The sequence below is a fragment of the Bos taurus genome, chromosome 7 (genome assembly GCF_002263795.3).
Source record: "Bos taurus isolate L1 Dominette 01449 registration number 42190680 breed Hereford chromosome 7, ARS-UCD2.0, whole genome shotgun sequence".
Classification (NCBI taxonomy): domain Eukaryota; kingdom Metazoa; phylum Chordata; class Mammalia; order Artiodactyla; family Bovidae; genus Bos; species Bos taurus.
The window spans coordinates 61,963,277-61,979,695 of NC_037334.1; the positions used below are offsets into that span (position 1 = coordinate 61,963,277).

At 53.0% G+C, this 16,419-nt stretch overlaps 1 protein-coding gene across 1 annotated transcript in view; it reads left to right on the top strand.

Annotated features, from left to right (window-relative positions):
* The first annotated feature begins 8,548 nt into the window (after positions 1-8,548).
* SYNPO (synaptopodin) overlaps positions 8,549-16,419 on the top strand; it is a 57,089-nt gene continuing 49,218 nt past the window's right edge. The window contains exon 1 of the mRNA XM_015472302.3: positions 8,549-8,676. The gene's annotated coding sequence lies outside the window, so the exon portion shown is untranslated. The remainder of the gene's footprint in view (positions 8,677-16,419) is intronic.

Genomic DNA, 16,419 nt, shown 5'->3' on the forward strand with positions numbered 1-16,419 from the left:
GTTAATTTCTAGCTAGCTCCTGAGACTTGTTCTTTCTTTGATTAAAAAATAAAAGGGAAGATTAGCAAGTATGAGAATTGTGTTAAAAATGGGCTAACACCCAACTAAGACCTTTTCCTAGACTAGCACTGCCAGATAAAATGCATAATGCCCAGTTACATTTAAATTTCAGACAAACAATCACTAGAATTTTTAGTATATCTTAAATATTTTATCGGAGAAAGCAGTGGCACCCCACTCCAGTACTCTTGCCTGGAAAATCCCATGGATGGCGGAGCCTGGTAGGCTGCAGTCCATGGGGTCGCTAAGAGTCCAACGCGACTGAGCAACTTCACTTTCACTTTTCACTTTCCTGCATTGGAGAAGGAAATGGCAACCTACTCCAGTGTTCTTGCCTGGAGAATCCCAGGGACGAGGGAGCCTGGTGGGCTGCCGTCTATGGGGTCACAGAGTCGGACATGACTGAAGTGACTTGGTCACACTTAGACTAAAAAATTATTTGCTATTTAACTGCAATTCACATTCAACTGGGCATTATGTATTTTTATTTGCTAAATCTGGCAACCCTATCCTCAATGAGTGTAAGATATTCTTCTAAAAGAATAACTTTCTCACTGCTGAGAGATTAAATGTTTGCACACGGTGTCCCTATGCCACCAAAAACAATCTCAAGAAGAACTGTTCTGATTCAAGGTGGAATTGCAGTAACAAAACATACTGGTGTGGGAACTTGGAGGTGGGGGAGAGAGTTGCGTTTGGGAGAAATTCTGAAAGTCTCCCCGAGGAGAGGGGGGCATTTGGGCAGGACTCTAGGGGCCAGCCAGGGCATGGCAGCGATCTCGGGGTTCTGAGCACACTCCCCCACACCGGCCCAGGGCTTGAGCAACAGAGGACACTCCTTAGGAATAAAGCCTTGCCTCTGCTCTCAGAGGACAGAGGGGCTTGTGTTGGCGTGACTGTGGCTTGTGAGTATGAGTGACTGTGTGTTTGCCCAAATCACACCCTCTTGGGGCACAAAAGGGCTTTTGAGGGCCTCTCCTCTCACACCGCCCCCAACCCCCGCCTGCCCTATGTGGAAATCTGAAACTTGCTTGCATTTCTCCAGTGATGGGGCACTCGCTACCTTGTAAGGATTCTCTCATCATTGGGCAGGGTTGATTGCGAGAAAGCTCTTCCTTAGCCCGAACAGCAATCTGCCTTCCTGTAGACTCCCTCTGTCCTGTGACAGTCCTTCAGAGGGTTGTCATCCATCCATGATGACAACCCACTGAAGTCTGAACAGACCCATTTCTTTGAACTGCGCCCCTTATGGCTTGATTTCTGACTTCCTCATTTGCAGGGAAACAGGCTTAGGGCCTGGGACTGGAGACACTGCCTGGACAAGGAGCAGGAAAGGTTGTGCGTGGGCAATGCTGGGAACTGAGGCAAGGATGCACCAGCACACGGAGGGGAGTTCCTTTTCTGCAGATTCTCAGCCTTTGGGAGCTGCCCGAGAGCCCTGGGCTTTGTGCCCTGTTCAGCCCCTGACTTGCTGTGTGCCTTCAGGCAAGTGTCCTCTCCTTCCTGGGCCTTAGATCTCTGCCTCATGCCCTGTGAATGCACTGGCCTGTTCTTACAGGTAAAAATATCTGTGTCTGTTCTGATTGACTGGTGCTGTGCTGGCTTGGATTTCTGTGATAAGAAGGATTCTGAGGCAGTGTCTGGGGCCAGAGGGAAATTAAGCCATGTACAGACAGTGCAATAGTGGCCCAGGAGCTGCATATGGCTAGTCGCAGCCTTGAGGGGGCTGCCAGTTCTGGCAGGGCACGACTCTGAAATGACGAAGCAGGACAAGCCGAGGTGCTTGGTGAACTCAGGTATGGGGCAGGGGCTGTCCCTGTGGGGAGCAGGGAGGAACCCTGCGCGGTGTTGGTGGCCTTGGCCCTGTCTTTGCCCAGCCTACTATGGACTCTCACACGTGTGCTGGTCCACACCCTGCCACCCAGAGGACCAGAGGACAGAGTTTCTCTGTAGAATCCTGTGAGCAGGCCAAGACTTGTGGCTGGAGGGCCGTGTGGAAGGCGACAGGGGAGGCTGGCAGGGTGGGGCTCAGGGAGTGCAGATGGGGCTTCTCTGCCAGGGGCAGCTCTTTAGGGAACAGAAACATGGGTCAGAGCTGGGGCTTGGTTTCTACACAAAGGGGCTTTCTGGCCCATCCCTGCCCTGCAGGGCTGGGAGGCGGGAAGAGGGCAAAGCCCAGACTCTGAGTATCTCAGAGGGCTCAAATTGAATTTCCAAGCTGGGTAAAATCTCTTTTTTGGTCTTCAATTGCCAAGTCATGGTCCGACTCTTCATGACCCTATGGACTGCAGCACTCCAGGCTTCCCTATTCCTCACCATCTCCTGGAGTTTGCCCAATGAGTGCAACTGTCTGGTGGGCAAAATCTCTACAGATCAACAAGTTCTCACTCCAGTCTATGAACAGGCTTTCCGGACAGACGGCAACTCTTAAAAGGTGGTAGAAGAAGGGGGTTCCTCCATCTCCCTCTCTCTCTCTTCTTGCCCCTAGTTCATGACAACTTTGTCAAGTTCCTTCCCATTTCTCTGGGCCTGGCTTCCCAGTTGTACAAGAAAGGAGAGATAGTCTTTAAAAGGCCTGCCAGGTCTCACATTTACAGACTCCAGTTTCTCAGGAATGACGGTGATGGTGATGAAGAGCTCCAAGGTTTACAGAGCACTCCCTACTTCCCATTCAGTTTACCTCCTAACAGTGAGGTGGTTAGTGCAGTGAGCATGGTAAGTATTAGTCCCCTAACTTTTTTAAGATGACAAAACTGAGGCTCAGAGAGGGCAAAAGTGTCTTCCAGGGACTTCTCTGGTGGTCCAGTGGGTAAGACACCACGCTCCCAATGCAGGGGACCTGGGGTCAATCCCTGATCAGGCAACTAGATCCCACATGTCACAACAAAGATCGGGCACAGCCAAATAAATAAGTAAAATAAATAAATAAGGGCCTTCCAAGTTCATACAACAATGTGGCGGCTGAACCAGGACTTCCATGTCCATGTCCAGACCTTAGTTCGCTTGTAACACTGGTTTGCAGGCTCCCAGAGTGGGACAGATGGGGCCTGGGCCAGAAAAGCCACGGTGGCTTCACCTGTCTGTTTTACATGTAGGAAATATTTTGAGGAGGAAATATTTGTGTCTAAAAAGAAATGAAAGCCTTGTGTTCTTCCAGGATTTCTCAGGTAGGAGCTGGGAAGGACCCATTTCTCAGCTGCACAGACTCTGGGTTGGGTAGCTTCGTCTGGGGTTTAACTGAGAGCTTCATGTGTTTAATGGAAATGAAAGGGATCCGCACAGTTTTTAGTATGTGATGGCGTTTGGGTGAAAGCTGGAAGTTTTCACAATGTAGAGAACCCCGCGGTATGAAAATGTCAGTATCACAAAGTGTTAATGCTGGAAGGATCTTTAGAAAACATCTGGCTCATGCATCCCTCCCCACTCTTTACTGAGGGGAAACTGAGGCAAAGAAAGAAGAGGTTTGGCCCAGGTCACACAGCATCAGAGACAGAGACAGGATGTGGGTACTCTGACTGCCCAGAGATTTTCGGCACAAACCATTTTCTGGGGCAGGGGAAGGGGAAGAAGCCGAGGGGGCTGCAGCCCTGGGACCATCAGACGAGAGGTATGTGGGACCCAGCCGCCTGCTGATAAGAGACCCACAATGCCTTTCCAAAGGGATATTTTATCAAGATGTAATTTTTCTCGCCGCAGACACTATTTTCTTTCTTGCAGACCACGCTGGCCTTCGCGATAAGGCGCCCAGACATGTTCACACTGAGGCAGCCAAAACATGAGGCAGGAGGAAAAAAATTCCCTTCTTAATCTACCCCCCACCCCCACCACCATAGCCCAATCCCCCCCCCCATTTCCTCTCATTCTCTCCAAGTTCTTGTGCCCCCCCCCATTCCCCACCCCCACCCCCACGGCTGGCTGGCCTCTTCCTGCCTTCCAGTAAGTCAGCCCGAAGGAGCCAGGAAGGTATGTGGCCCGAGGAGGTCAAAGGAGAGACAGGAGGGGTCTCCCCTGGGAGAGGAGGCCCAGATCACAGGCTCTCCGGCCATGTGCAGGGGTGGGTGGTGAGGGGAGGGCTTCCCCTGGAGCCTCTGCCTGCCCCAATCCCCACAGATGGAACACAGAGCTCTCCCTGGTTTGGGGGTTTGAGTTGGAGGTGATCCCCAGATGCTTTACCTCCTGACCCCCATTTCTGACCTCCTAACTCAGGGTTGATGGGAATTTCTGGGGAAGGGGCTACCCTGCCTACTTCTATGCAAAACCCCCCAGATTTAGGAGATCTGGGACCCATCAGTCATGGCAGAACCAGTCCCTTCTGTTCTCTAAGCTCTCCAGGCCTCAGTTTCCCCAACTGCCGGCTACAGGGGGCTGGATTCAGATGTCCTGGCCCTGAAATTCTCCTTCTGGCCTTTTCAGAAGATGGAGTTGTATCCCAGGCCTCCCGGGTGCTTGGCAAGTTGGCTGCATGCCCCCGTGTATCAGTACCCCGCCTCTGCTTTGCTCAGGAAGTCCACCCCACCCTCCACATCTGGATGGAATTTACCCCCCAAAGCAACTCAATTACCGGTGATCTGATCAGGACGGATCATGTGTCAGAGGAGGCCCTGGTGAATGCTGCTCTGCCAGAGATGAGGGTTCCTGGGCCTGTGATCTACCCCTCAAACAGCCCAAGGGCCCTTCCTGGGGCCCTGAAGACACTGGGCCAGGTGGGCAGTGTTCTGCTGAGCAGGAGACTCAGAAGGGGCTGCCACCCCCTTCTCTGTCCTAGGCCCCCTATTCAGTTAAGACCAAATCAGTGCATAAAAGCTTAAAGGGGAAGGAAGGCGCTGTATGAATTTTACATTGTTGATTCAGCCAAGTGTACACTCAGTGGTGTTTGTGAAGGTAGCAAACCTCGTGCCTTCTCTTTACACTCTGATCCCTAACAGGGCACCCTGGAAGGTAAAGGATACCTGCAGCTCACATGCAGAGCTGCAACAGCAAGGCCTGGGAACCCAGTCCTGGGTCTTGGCATAGCCTGTTTGGGAGAACCCCTGTATAGCGCAAGGGACTCAATGCTCTGTGGTGACCTAAATGGGAAGAAAATCTAAAAAAAGAGGGGATATGTATGTACGTATAGCTGATTCACTTTGCTGTGCAACAGAAAGTAACACAATATTGTAAAGCAACGATATTCAAAAATTAAAAAAAAAAGCAGGGATTTCCCTGGTGGTCCAGCGTCCAGTCCTTAAGAATCCACTTTCTGATGCAAGGGAAGCGGGTTCACTCCCTAGCAGGGGAACTAAGATCCCACATACCATGGGCTGCAATTAGAGAAAGGTTGCATACCATAATGAAGAATCCTTGTTGCAATGAGGACCCAGCACAGCCCAAATAAAATAAATAATAAAACTTCTGGCTTGAGGAACCAGAAAAAAACAGAAAAGACAATCCCTGCTGTCTTCCTGTGGCTTCTGCTAAATGGGTGAATGAGGGGCAGTGAACATGGAGGTTTCCTATTTCTTCAGGTCTGCCTTCAAAACCCCTTATTCTGAGCTCATTGCTCAAGAAATGTTTTCCTGGACATGAGGGCTCCCAGCCACTCAGTATCCACGTAGGAAGGAGGGTCACTGAGCCCTCCTGCGCTCCAGGCACTAGTGCTCTGTGCCCATCAGTATAGTGACCTCCCGGGAGCAGGGAGCACCAGGTTGAACAGGCCTGGGTTGAAAGTCCAGTGGGTCAAGACCCTCGTGCTCAGCAGCCTGAGGATCACATGTGAGTGCCCACTGCCTTCCAGGTGACACGGCCCCACCACCCTCCGTGTGGGCTGGGCAGCCCTCGCCAGGCCGGAGAAGCAGGGTACATATGCACAGACATGCCACCTCCTTCCATCAGAAAATCAACAGCATCAGCCCAGCCAGTTGACTCACACTGGTTAAGAGCAAAGCACCGAGCTCAGTGCTGCTGCGGGGAGGCTGAAGTGTCTGAGGCCAAATCTCACTCCTCTGGAGGCCCACACTGTCAGTGGGATGGAAAACACTGACCCAAAAGGCAGTGAGGAGCCCAGGCCGGCGCCAGCAGGCCCTGCATGAGTACGACTATGCCCCGTGCAGGCAGAGGGCTTCAGGCCAACAGGTTAGCCTCCCTACCTTCCTCTTGCCATTGGTGTCAGGAGCGAGCAGATAATGCATCTGAAACACTAGCGAGTACCGTTCCCACAGAGTAAGTCCCCCATGAAATACCATCTTACTGTCCATCTTATGAAATAATGAGCATCGAGGCAACCACCTCTCACTTGCCTGGAAACCTTCCTACCTAAAAGAACCCAGCCAAGAACTTGTTGGAAGCTCCCCTTCTAAAAACACCTCTGAGCCGTCACCAATAAAGAGTAGCGAGCTTGTGCCCTGAAGCTCGTGGACCTTCACATCAGTAAACTGATGGCAGAAGCAGGAGTGATGAGCAGGTGATGGGGGTGCTGATCACTTGGAGAAGGGAAAGCTTTCTGGAGGCCCAAGGACGCCAAGCCAATGTGGGTAGAGGGTCTGGGTTGGGAAGGAGAGGGGAGGCTCAGGTTCGGACCAGGTTCCTAGAGGTCATGATTGCCTCTCTAACTCCTTGACTGCTGTGGGGTCACTGTGGGGGTGACAAGATGAAGGGGCTTCTTTAGGAAGCTGATTCTGGGGGCTGATGTGGGTTCCAGCAAGGGGTACCTACTGGTAAGGACGCCAGTCGGGGCATGTTGGAACCTAGACAGGACTGAATGCCAGGATCCATCCATGATGTAAAATTCCAGACAGGGAAATCACCATGTACATGGTAAATCCCCCCTCACATCCTTTATATCACATGATCTTCATGATTCATCTTCCCTGAAACCAGGGAAGAAACCGTGTCCTTAGCAATGGGACCTCACACAGCTGTTAATGGCAGGGCGAGGCCAGGAACCTGGGGCTCCAGCTCCTGCATCATTGCTCCTCTTTTATGGAAGTTTTGGGGGTGCTCTGCCTGCCTGCTCTTATTACCTATAGAGATATTTAATAATAACACAGTGATGGACAGTCTTGGGCCCAGGGCACGGCAAGTGATGAGTGAGCCCTTAGAGGGTAACAAGCATTGATTCTGGAGTCAGGAAATCCTGGTTGGAGGCCCAGCCCCATTACCTACCACCAGTGTGGCCTGGGGAAGCATCTGAACCTCACTGAGTCTCACTTTCTCCCAACTGGGGAGAAGATGTCTGTAAAGGAGGCTCTTTCTCTTCCACAAGCCCTGGGAGGGTATGGGCTTGTCCCCTGTGCCCGGCATGGGGCTTGGGGCAGGGTAGAAACGCAGTCAATACCATCCTAATAAATTGTTCACATTTACCAGGGGAATTTTTTTCCTGTGTCAAGCATTACATTAATTACTCAACTAAATGGATGGTTAGATAGTTGGTAAGAAGAGTTTGGACTCTAAGAAGAATGGTGGGGGTTAGCGGGTGAATGCACATCAGTAGGGAAAGCGCAGACCAGGAGGAAAGGGCCCTGTCTGGAGGGAGCTGGGGAAGAGCTTGCCAGCAAAACATGCCAGCAAGCACAGAGTTTGAAGACGCAGGTTCAATTTCTCACTCTGTCATCATCTTGCTGTGTGACCTTGGTCAGGAACTGACCCTCTCTGGGCCTCTGTTTTTTTTTTTCAAAGGGGACAGATGGAAGGCACAAGGGAGCTGGGAGCCAAGCTATCAGGGAGGGAGGCTCCCTCACCTGAGGTCTCCAGGCCTGTTGGGATCTGCCAGCCTGAAGGGGATTTCCTGGGGCCGGCCCAGTTTCCAGCCCAACTGACGTCTCCCCTGGATGGGTGCCCAGAACAGCTCTCTAGTGGAAAAGGCAGGCGGGCATTCTCCCAGCCCATACCTCAGCCCTCCCTCTGGGGTCTCCCCACCCCCAGCCTGACTTGGGGAAGTGGGGGATCCCTCCTGATGAAAGAAGAAGGCACTGCCCCTTGGCTCAAGCTCCTGATTTGCTGTGTGACCTCAGGCAAGTCCCTGCCCCTTTCTGGGGGCCATGAGGAGGGCAAAGATTTCCAAGCTCTGTGGGGACGCTGACACTCTGGGATCCTGCTGGGGGCTGGGGGTGCTGGGAAAGAGACTTGAGATGGGAGCTGGACCCCAGGGCCTTGCTCTTCTTGCTGCAGAGTAGACGGTGGAAGGAGGGCAATGGGAGGCTCCCAGGTGTCTGTGAGAGGGGGCAAGGCGAGCCTGGGGTTTGGGAAACATATTTACTTTTAAGTGTCCGGTGTCACCGGGGGTTTTTTCTTTGGGTTTTGAAATGCTCCAGAAGTCAGCACTCTTGTGCGTGTTTGCCGAGCAGAATATGGGCTGTATTTATTCATCCTTTAGCCCGAGCCCTTAAAAATATAGACGGCTAATGTCTTCAGTATGTATGAAATATCCCATATGCTCGGAAACAAAAGGGGCTCTGTTATTAAAGTTTCATTTCCACACGCCCCCTCCCCTCCCTCCCGCCCGCCCCCCTGACACCCTGCCCTCCTCCCATCCCGCTCAGCCTGCTCGAGACAGAGCGGGAGTGAGGAGGCAGGCGGGCAGCCGTGGCTGGAGCCTGGGCACAGCAGTCCCCATGAGAGAGGGTACGGATTCGGCTCCAGGTGAGGTGGAGACCATGGAGGACGAGAGCAGGGTCTTCCTGGGGAGAGGGGCCTCTGGGGCTGCTGGGATGGCCAGTGGAGGGATGGGGGCCAAGGTGGCCCCTCTTGTGGGCGCCTTTGGGGCCAGGGCCTGGCAGGGCCCTGATGTCTGGGACGGAAATGCCCGCTCTGCTGCTAACTGAAACCACATGTGTCTCCCAGGCAGCGGGACAGAGAAGCCGCCAGGCCTGGGGCTGGGGACTGGGGGGAGGAGAGATGCAGGCTGGCCCCCACTGTGTGCCCAGGGATGGCTGGGGGTAGGGAGGTTCGGGGTCATTTGCATGTGTACAAGAGTGTGTGCGATGCATGAGTTGTGTGTGTGTTCACATTGCATGGGCGGGTGGGCAGTGTGTGTGTGTGTGTGTGTGTGTATAAGCATATCTGCAGGTTGGTGGGGTGTCTGCTCGTAGGACCAAATGAGTCTCCCCGTGGCCTCCTGTGGCCTGAATCCTGGGCAGACTCCTACCTAACACTCAGCACCTGGGACCCTGCTGGCTGCCCCCTAGGAGGGTCCTCCGGGGATGAGGAGACAGCCGGGCTGAGCTGGTGGTGGTCCTTCTCTGCTGTACTCTGTAGCCACCATCCTCCTTCCTTTTGCCTCCAGCCCAGCTCAGTCCCCTCACACCTGCACCACTTCTGCCCATTTCCCAGGGAGAAAGGCTGAGGCATAGAGCAAGGGGCTGACAACAGGCTCTTTTCCCTCGTCCACCTTCATCTTTTTCAGAGTGCTTGCCTCCAGGAACGTGGCACCTTCACTGTAGCCCTGGGAAGTAAGAAAACCAAGCCCAAGATAGGGGAGAGCTTGCTCATGGCACCAGGAGGACAGAATGGGGCTGCCCCAACCTGCAGGGGTCAGGGGATGACTGGGACAAGGGCTCCTTGGAGAACGGCTACACCTAGATTCTGCGGCAAATAGGGGCAACCCCCTGCCGGGGGCCCTGTGACCTGAGTCTTCTCTTCCAAAAGAGCAAGCCTTGGTGGGAGCTGGGCTCTGGGTTCTGGGGGTGACCCTGCCACTGCCCTGCTCTGGATGTTAGATGGGCTTCCTCCTAACTCTGGGCTTCAGTTCCCCATCCTCCCAACAGCAAGTGTAGACCAAAGTAGTATTTCCCAGAGTGTGGTGTGCACACCATTGGCCGCTTGGAGATGGTGCCACGGGGACTGCCAGTTTTCATTTTAACAAAGGTTGTGTGTTATTTATACCCCCCCCCCACATTAGGGGAAAATATATAAAATCCAAACCAGGGAGTGGATTTAAAGAAAAATATAAACCACCCAAATGAATGAAGACAGGATTGCTAGGAGATCCCTGGGGTCCTGTCCATTTTGGCAACAGACTCTCTTTATGTTTCTACCATTTTTAATGTTCACGAGAGTGTGGATTCTGGTTATCCAGGATCTAAAATGTGATCTGCCAAGTAGATCATTTTTTGGCCTCCACAAATTAGCAGCCCTGAAATTCCATGATTGGAGTAAAAAGTTCAGTTGTCACCTTGCGGGGAGGGTTGGGAGGAGAGAGAGAGTGTGTATGTGTGTGTGTGTGTGTGTGTGTCGTGTAGTGTTGTGTTATGTTGTGTAGGAAGGGACTGCAAATGGAATTGGCAGATCTGGAAAAAAGATCAGCCCATCTGAGGTTGAGGCTGCGTGCCCAAGGTCAGAGGCAGGGAGTTGGGGAAAGAGATTGTTCCCTGACTGACATTTTCAAGTGCTTTGTCTGGCCTCAGCCTTGCACTGAATCATCAGGATGGGTGGGTAGGCGAGGGGCCGCCCTAGCTTCAGCCTTTCCTGCCATTCAGCCCCAGCTCCCCAGCCATTTGGCTGCATTTTATGTGCCAACCCAGGGCTGGCCCAGGAGAGGTGCCCTGGGAGGGTGTGGGGGTGTGGGCAGCCCCTCCCATGGCAGGGCACCGTCACCTCTCCAGGCTGGGCTGGTTGGAGCTGGTATCACTGAGGATGTACTCCCTCATCTCCACCCTCAGCCCCTGGAAGACTCCCTGTTGCTGCTATTGTTACTCATGATGATGCCTCCTTTTCCATGGATTTTCACTGGTGATTTGTCTCATCACCAGCCCTCCAGGCTAGCGCACATCGCCCTGATGCAGGAAGTTCACCTCCCCAGACTGCCTGTCTTGTGTCATCCTGCAGTGGGAGGAGGGCATTCAGAGGGCTCACGGATATGGATGGCATCCTCGTGGGGATGAATGCATGGCCCCTTCTTGGGGAGGCAGCAGGTGCGGAGGAAGGCGCCCAGGGCAAGCGCCCTGACCATCTGGGGCCTTAGTGTGCCTACTGACCTCAAGAGGCTGAAGTAATTTTCTAGTTCTGCCCTGGGATGGACCAACATCCATCTGCCTCTAGAGGGTTCTTGTTCCTCTGCATGCACGCCTGCATGCGTGTGTGCTCAGTCACTTCAGTAATGTCTGACTCTTTGCAACCCCATGGACTATAGCCCACCAGGCTCCTCTGTCCATGGGATTTTTCTAGGCAAGAATCCTCGAGTGGGTTAGCATGCCCTCTTTCAGAGGATCTTCCCAACCCAGGGATTGAAGCCACATCTCCTGTGTCTCCTGCAATGCAGGTGGATTCTTTACTGCTGAGCCACTGAAGAAGCCCTCTTGTTCCTCTACAAAAGTGCTTTCCCAGGGAAAGTGGGGGACAAATCATGCGAGTTTGGGGAGGAGCTCCCTGAGCAAGGATGGACCACATGTAGTCATCCACACTCCTTGGGCCCAGGTTCCCTTGGGGGCTGGACTAGCTATCTCAAACCCTGGGGAAGCAGCTGGCCGAGGTCATGGCCAAAGTTCCTGCTTGTGGAACTTATCACATTCTAAGTGACTTTCAGTGGCCTTGAGAATGACCAGCAGCTACGCCCAAGACCAAGGGCAAACGGAAACCTGGACAGTTTTATGGGCATCGTTACAGAGAGATCAGCCCGGCCTGGGAGTGGGAGGTGGCCCTGATTAGCAGGGAGGACATGGGCTTAAAGAGCAACTTCTTCCTAAGGAAACATTCTCATCTGGAAAATGAAACTGTTTATATGACCACCTTGTGCTTAAACATATTCCCATGGTGGACTCAGCCATGGATTCGGATGGAAGGAGAGAATTGTAGTTAAACTTGTAGCTTATCTACCCACAGGGATGCCCGAGAGCCCTGCTTCCTTAGATTTCATCTTGTTTTTCCTGGGTTTGCTGCACACAGGGTATGAAGCAGTGACAAAGCAGTCAAACCCAGATCTACTGATAATATTGACAGAAGGCAAAAGAAAGCTCAAGTTTGTTCTTGGGTGAGGAAAAAAAGAAAGGGATCAGGTGACCCTGAGCTCTTCTACCACAGCAGAAGTCCAGGCCCCTGCATCTCTCTCAGCTCGACTTTCCTGATCTGTAACATGGACTGTCACAAGGAGTCGGGGGTGATGGCACAGAAGGCCTGGCACACACTGTACCCAGCACTCAATAAATAGCATCTCCAAGGTATCAGGTCTGACCTAGGGAGGAAATGGCACTGCCACTCCACGGAGGGCAGGGGACACAGGGCGCGAGCAGCGAGACGAGGGAAGAGCACGGGCTCCCCCAGGCCTGGCTCCCTGGCTCTGAACCTTCCGGCACCTTCCTTCACGCTCTGTAAAGCTGGGCCACGGATAACACCTACCAACCTTGTGGGACAGCCATGGCGATTAAACAGGCCAACCTAGAACTCCCAGTGAGTAGCAGGTGCCCAGAGAACACTGCTCTAGCAGAGAAGGAACCTGGAGGCCTGAGGCCAGGTCCCTCAAAATCTTCACTTCAAATTGTCCCACTCATGCCTGGTCAGGGCCAAGGCGCCGGGAGTAGGAAGGCCAGGTGGCCAGAGGCTCCACAGCCCGGGGAAGGCATCCCCCTAGACGGTTTCAGAACCTGCCACGCACACCACCTTCTGGAGCTCTGGCCCGTCCCCGGGCGGAGGGTGGGCAGCAACAGGGCTCCTGTCCCTGCCAGCAGGGCTGTGGGGCAGGCTTCCCACCTGAAGGGTCTCGAGAGAAAGGAGGAAACGGAAAAGTGAGGCTTCGAGAAGGAAAGGGGCCTGTGTGGGGTCCAAGTGGGGCCGAGGCAGGAACTGGAGGGGTGGAGGCGAGAGGGTGGGAACCCTGCGGGGAGAGGGAGCTGGGGAGGCCCCGTGCCGACCCTGCCAGGGCCTCCTTCCAGCTCTGCTGCCTGGAAGCGGGAACCGGTTGAAGGAGAACCGGAAAGGAGAGAAAGAAAGCAAACAGACTCAGAGAAAAGCCTGGAGCTCCGAGCGCTGGGGTTGTTTGGTCTGGCGGAGCCACCTCCCGGGCCACTCCCAGCCGTTCTGCAGACAGACTCCAACAACCCCCGCCACACGGGGTGTGTGCACACTCACGCACACACACACACATACACAGATACGGATATCCAGGCATATAGACACGCACACACACAGACATATTTGTGTGTGCAGACACACACACACACTCACACACACGCATACATACAGACACAGACACACACATATTCACAAACACACACAAGGCACATAGACACATGCACAGATACAGGGCACAGAAGGTCTGAGGGTGAGGGTGGGTGCTGGGGACGGAGGGTTTCCATAGCATCTTCCAGCTTAACCACCTCGCTCCTCTCACCCCACAACATGCACAGCTCAGCCCTTCGCTGCAATTACAGTAACACCTCCCATGCACTTACCCTGAGCTCTAAGCTCCTTACTTGGATAAACTTGTTTAAGCCTCACAGCCACTCCACAAGGCAGGCACTGTAATTAGCCCTGGGGTACAGATGGGAAAGTGGTCTCGGAGCAGCAGGGCCCGGAACATGGTGCCCCTCACTGACTCTGAGGGCACTAAAGCCCTGGCTCTGTGCCAGGCCCTGAGACCAGCACGCTCACCCCCACGGTCCACACCACGTGACTGGCAGTGTGCTGCTGCCCTTTTCTCAGGCCCTGGGAAGAGAGGGCACAGAAGAGTGGAGGCTCGGGGCTGGATGTCTGTGTGCTGAGCAAGGCTTAGCGGGAGGAAAGGCAGGGGGTCGGGGCAACACAGACTCTCACATCATACTCAGTGCCCTCAGGCCTCTTCTACCAGCATCCCTGCCACAGCTCCGTGCAGTCACCTGCCTGACCCCTGACACTCAGTCTGCCTCCTAGACCTTACCATCCCGCATCTCTCACCCTCACATGGTTCAGCCAGCCAGCCACTGCCTCAACAAGTGTGTCCTGAGCTCCCTTAATGATAGCTCTGGATGCCTGTTGACAAAACATGTTTCCCTTCCATTATTTTATTTCATTTTTCGTGTGTGTGTGTGTGTGTGTGTGTTGGGGGGCTTATTACTTTCTTTCACCTTGGCTCCACCACTCACTGAGAATCCTTTCAGTCGAGAATCAAACTAAGATATATATACATATATCAGAGTCCTCTACTGGGCTCAAAATGCCAACTGCACAGGTCCAGGGTGTGGGAAATGTGGCAGAAAAATAGCAGCAGCTTAGTGACGTCTTTGTGAACCGTATGGATAATATAATCCAGCAGAGATATAACTGTTGAAGGGGGGAAGTTAATCTGATGTTGTTCGGTTGCTCTGATGTTTATGTCTGGCTCTGCGATCCTATGAACAATAGCCTGCCAGGGTCCTCTGTCCTCCAGTATCTCTTGGAGTTTGCTCAGATTCATGTCTATAGAGTCAGTGATGCTCTCTAACCATCTCATTCTCTACCGTTCCTTTCTCCTGTTAGGCTGCATTAATAAAGATAGAATGCCCAGAATGAAGGAGGTAATGGTCTTGCCATAATCTGTGCTGGTTTGATTTTCCTGGTTTATTGTGGTCATGTTAGTTCTGAGAATCTGACAGATAGGCTGACGGTAGAGGAGGGTCAACAGGCTGGAAGGGGTCAGAAATTCTTTCCTGTATGAAACAGTTGAAGGGACTGAAGTTTAGCCTGAGGGAGAGAATAGAAAATACTCAGAGGATGGGGTTAAGCTCAGTAGGATAGAGTGTGGGGAGATTTCACCTCTCTAGAAAAGGGACCCTAAAGATGGAATGAATGAGCCGCCCCTCTGGAAAGTGAGGCCTCTGACACTGAAGATGTACAGGCCAAAGTGGGAGGCCTGAGTGAAAGAGGCCAAGATCAGTGTCTCCTGACTCCAGCTCTTTCAACAGGTTGTGCTGAAGGGAAGGGGTCCCCAGGAGTCCTGAGCACACCCGCTCCCCTGGTCTCTCCAGGGCCTCAACTCCTGCCCCTGCCCCATGGACCCCCAGGATGAGGACAGAGTCTCCAACAGGGTAATCCACAGGGAGGGAGGAACCCCTGGGCAGCACCCTTTATGGAGGGGTGGGTGAATGGAGGCAACGGAGGAGAAAGGGTTTGCCTGAAGTCAGTGGCTTGGACAAGATGGCAGATCATAACCCTAGCTTGAACCCAGACCTCCAGCCCTGGTTCCTGCCTCCCTAGCCTGTGAGGTCATTGGTGGACCAAAAGTCTGGTTCTCCCCAGGGAAGTCTCCCAAGCAGAACCAGTCCACTCTTTTCCTCCGTCCACAGGGCCTCAGATTTGAGGTCTGCTCAACATGCATTTATTGAGCACCCCCTGGGTGCAGGCGTTACACTGGCACCTAGGGGTGCGATAGCAGCTGCACTAGAGTAGGGGGTGAACTTCCTCCCTCTGTCCTCTACAGATCACTTCTCATTTTTGAAAATACTTGGTTTATTTATTCATCTGATGGCTTACTGTCTGTCTTCCCTGCGCCACCCTGCCCTGCTCTCGACCTATCCAAGCCCCCACTGTACTCCCAGATCCAACAGCAGTCCAGGCTCATAGGGTGTGTTTAAAAACTGCTTGCCAGGGGTTTCCTGCTTAGGACTCTGCAATTCTACTTCAAGGGGAGCGGGTTCAATCCCTGGTCAAAGAACTAGGATTCCCTATGCCTTGTGGGGCGGCCAAAAATTAAAAAACAAAAAACCCTGCTTGCTGAATAAATGAATGGAGAGTAAAACTCACATGATGCCAGCCCTTGTGGAGCCAGAGTAACAACCAACACTTCCCAAGCCTGTCCATGTGCCAGGCACAGGGCAAAGTGCTTCTCTTGCATCATCTCATTTCATCCTCACAACAGTGCCTAGAAGGTCGTGCTATCATTGACCCCATTTTACAGATGGGGAAACTGAGGCTCAGAGAGATTGAGGCCCTTGTGACCCTTGTCACCTGCCACCTTGTATTATAGCTGTTCACGCCCCTGTCTCATGCCCTTCTGCCCACGCTAGACTCCTGAGTGGCAGGAACCACATCTGCTCTCCCTCTGATATCCCCAGTGTCCTGCACAGGGCTGGCTTTTCATGGCACTTAAAAGCATTTATTACATTCAATTGGGTTGAGTGAAGATTTGTGAAAGGAAAGGAAGACATGTTGAGTAAGAGAGGGTGAACAGAGAGCATTAAGCAAGGGGCATAAGTGTGTTCAGTCGCCTCCAACTCTTTGCGACTCTGTAGCCCGCCAGGCTCCTCTGTCCGTGAGATTTTGCAGGCAAGGATACTGGAGTGGGTTGCCATTTCCTCCTCTAGGGAAGCAAGGGGCAAAGAGCAGCATAATGCAGTGTCATGCTGGGAATCATCTTCAAAGATCTTTTCACCAGTGTCTCTCCTACCCCATTCAGCTTGGGGACTCCCTCAAGAGCAGCCTGCCAAGGAGTTTCCAGGC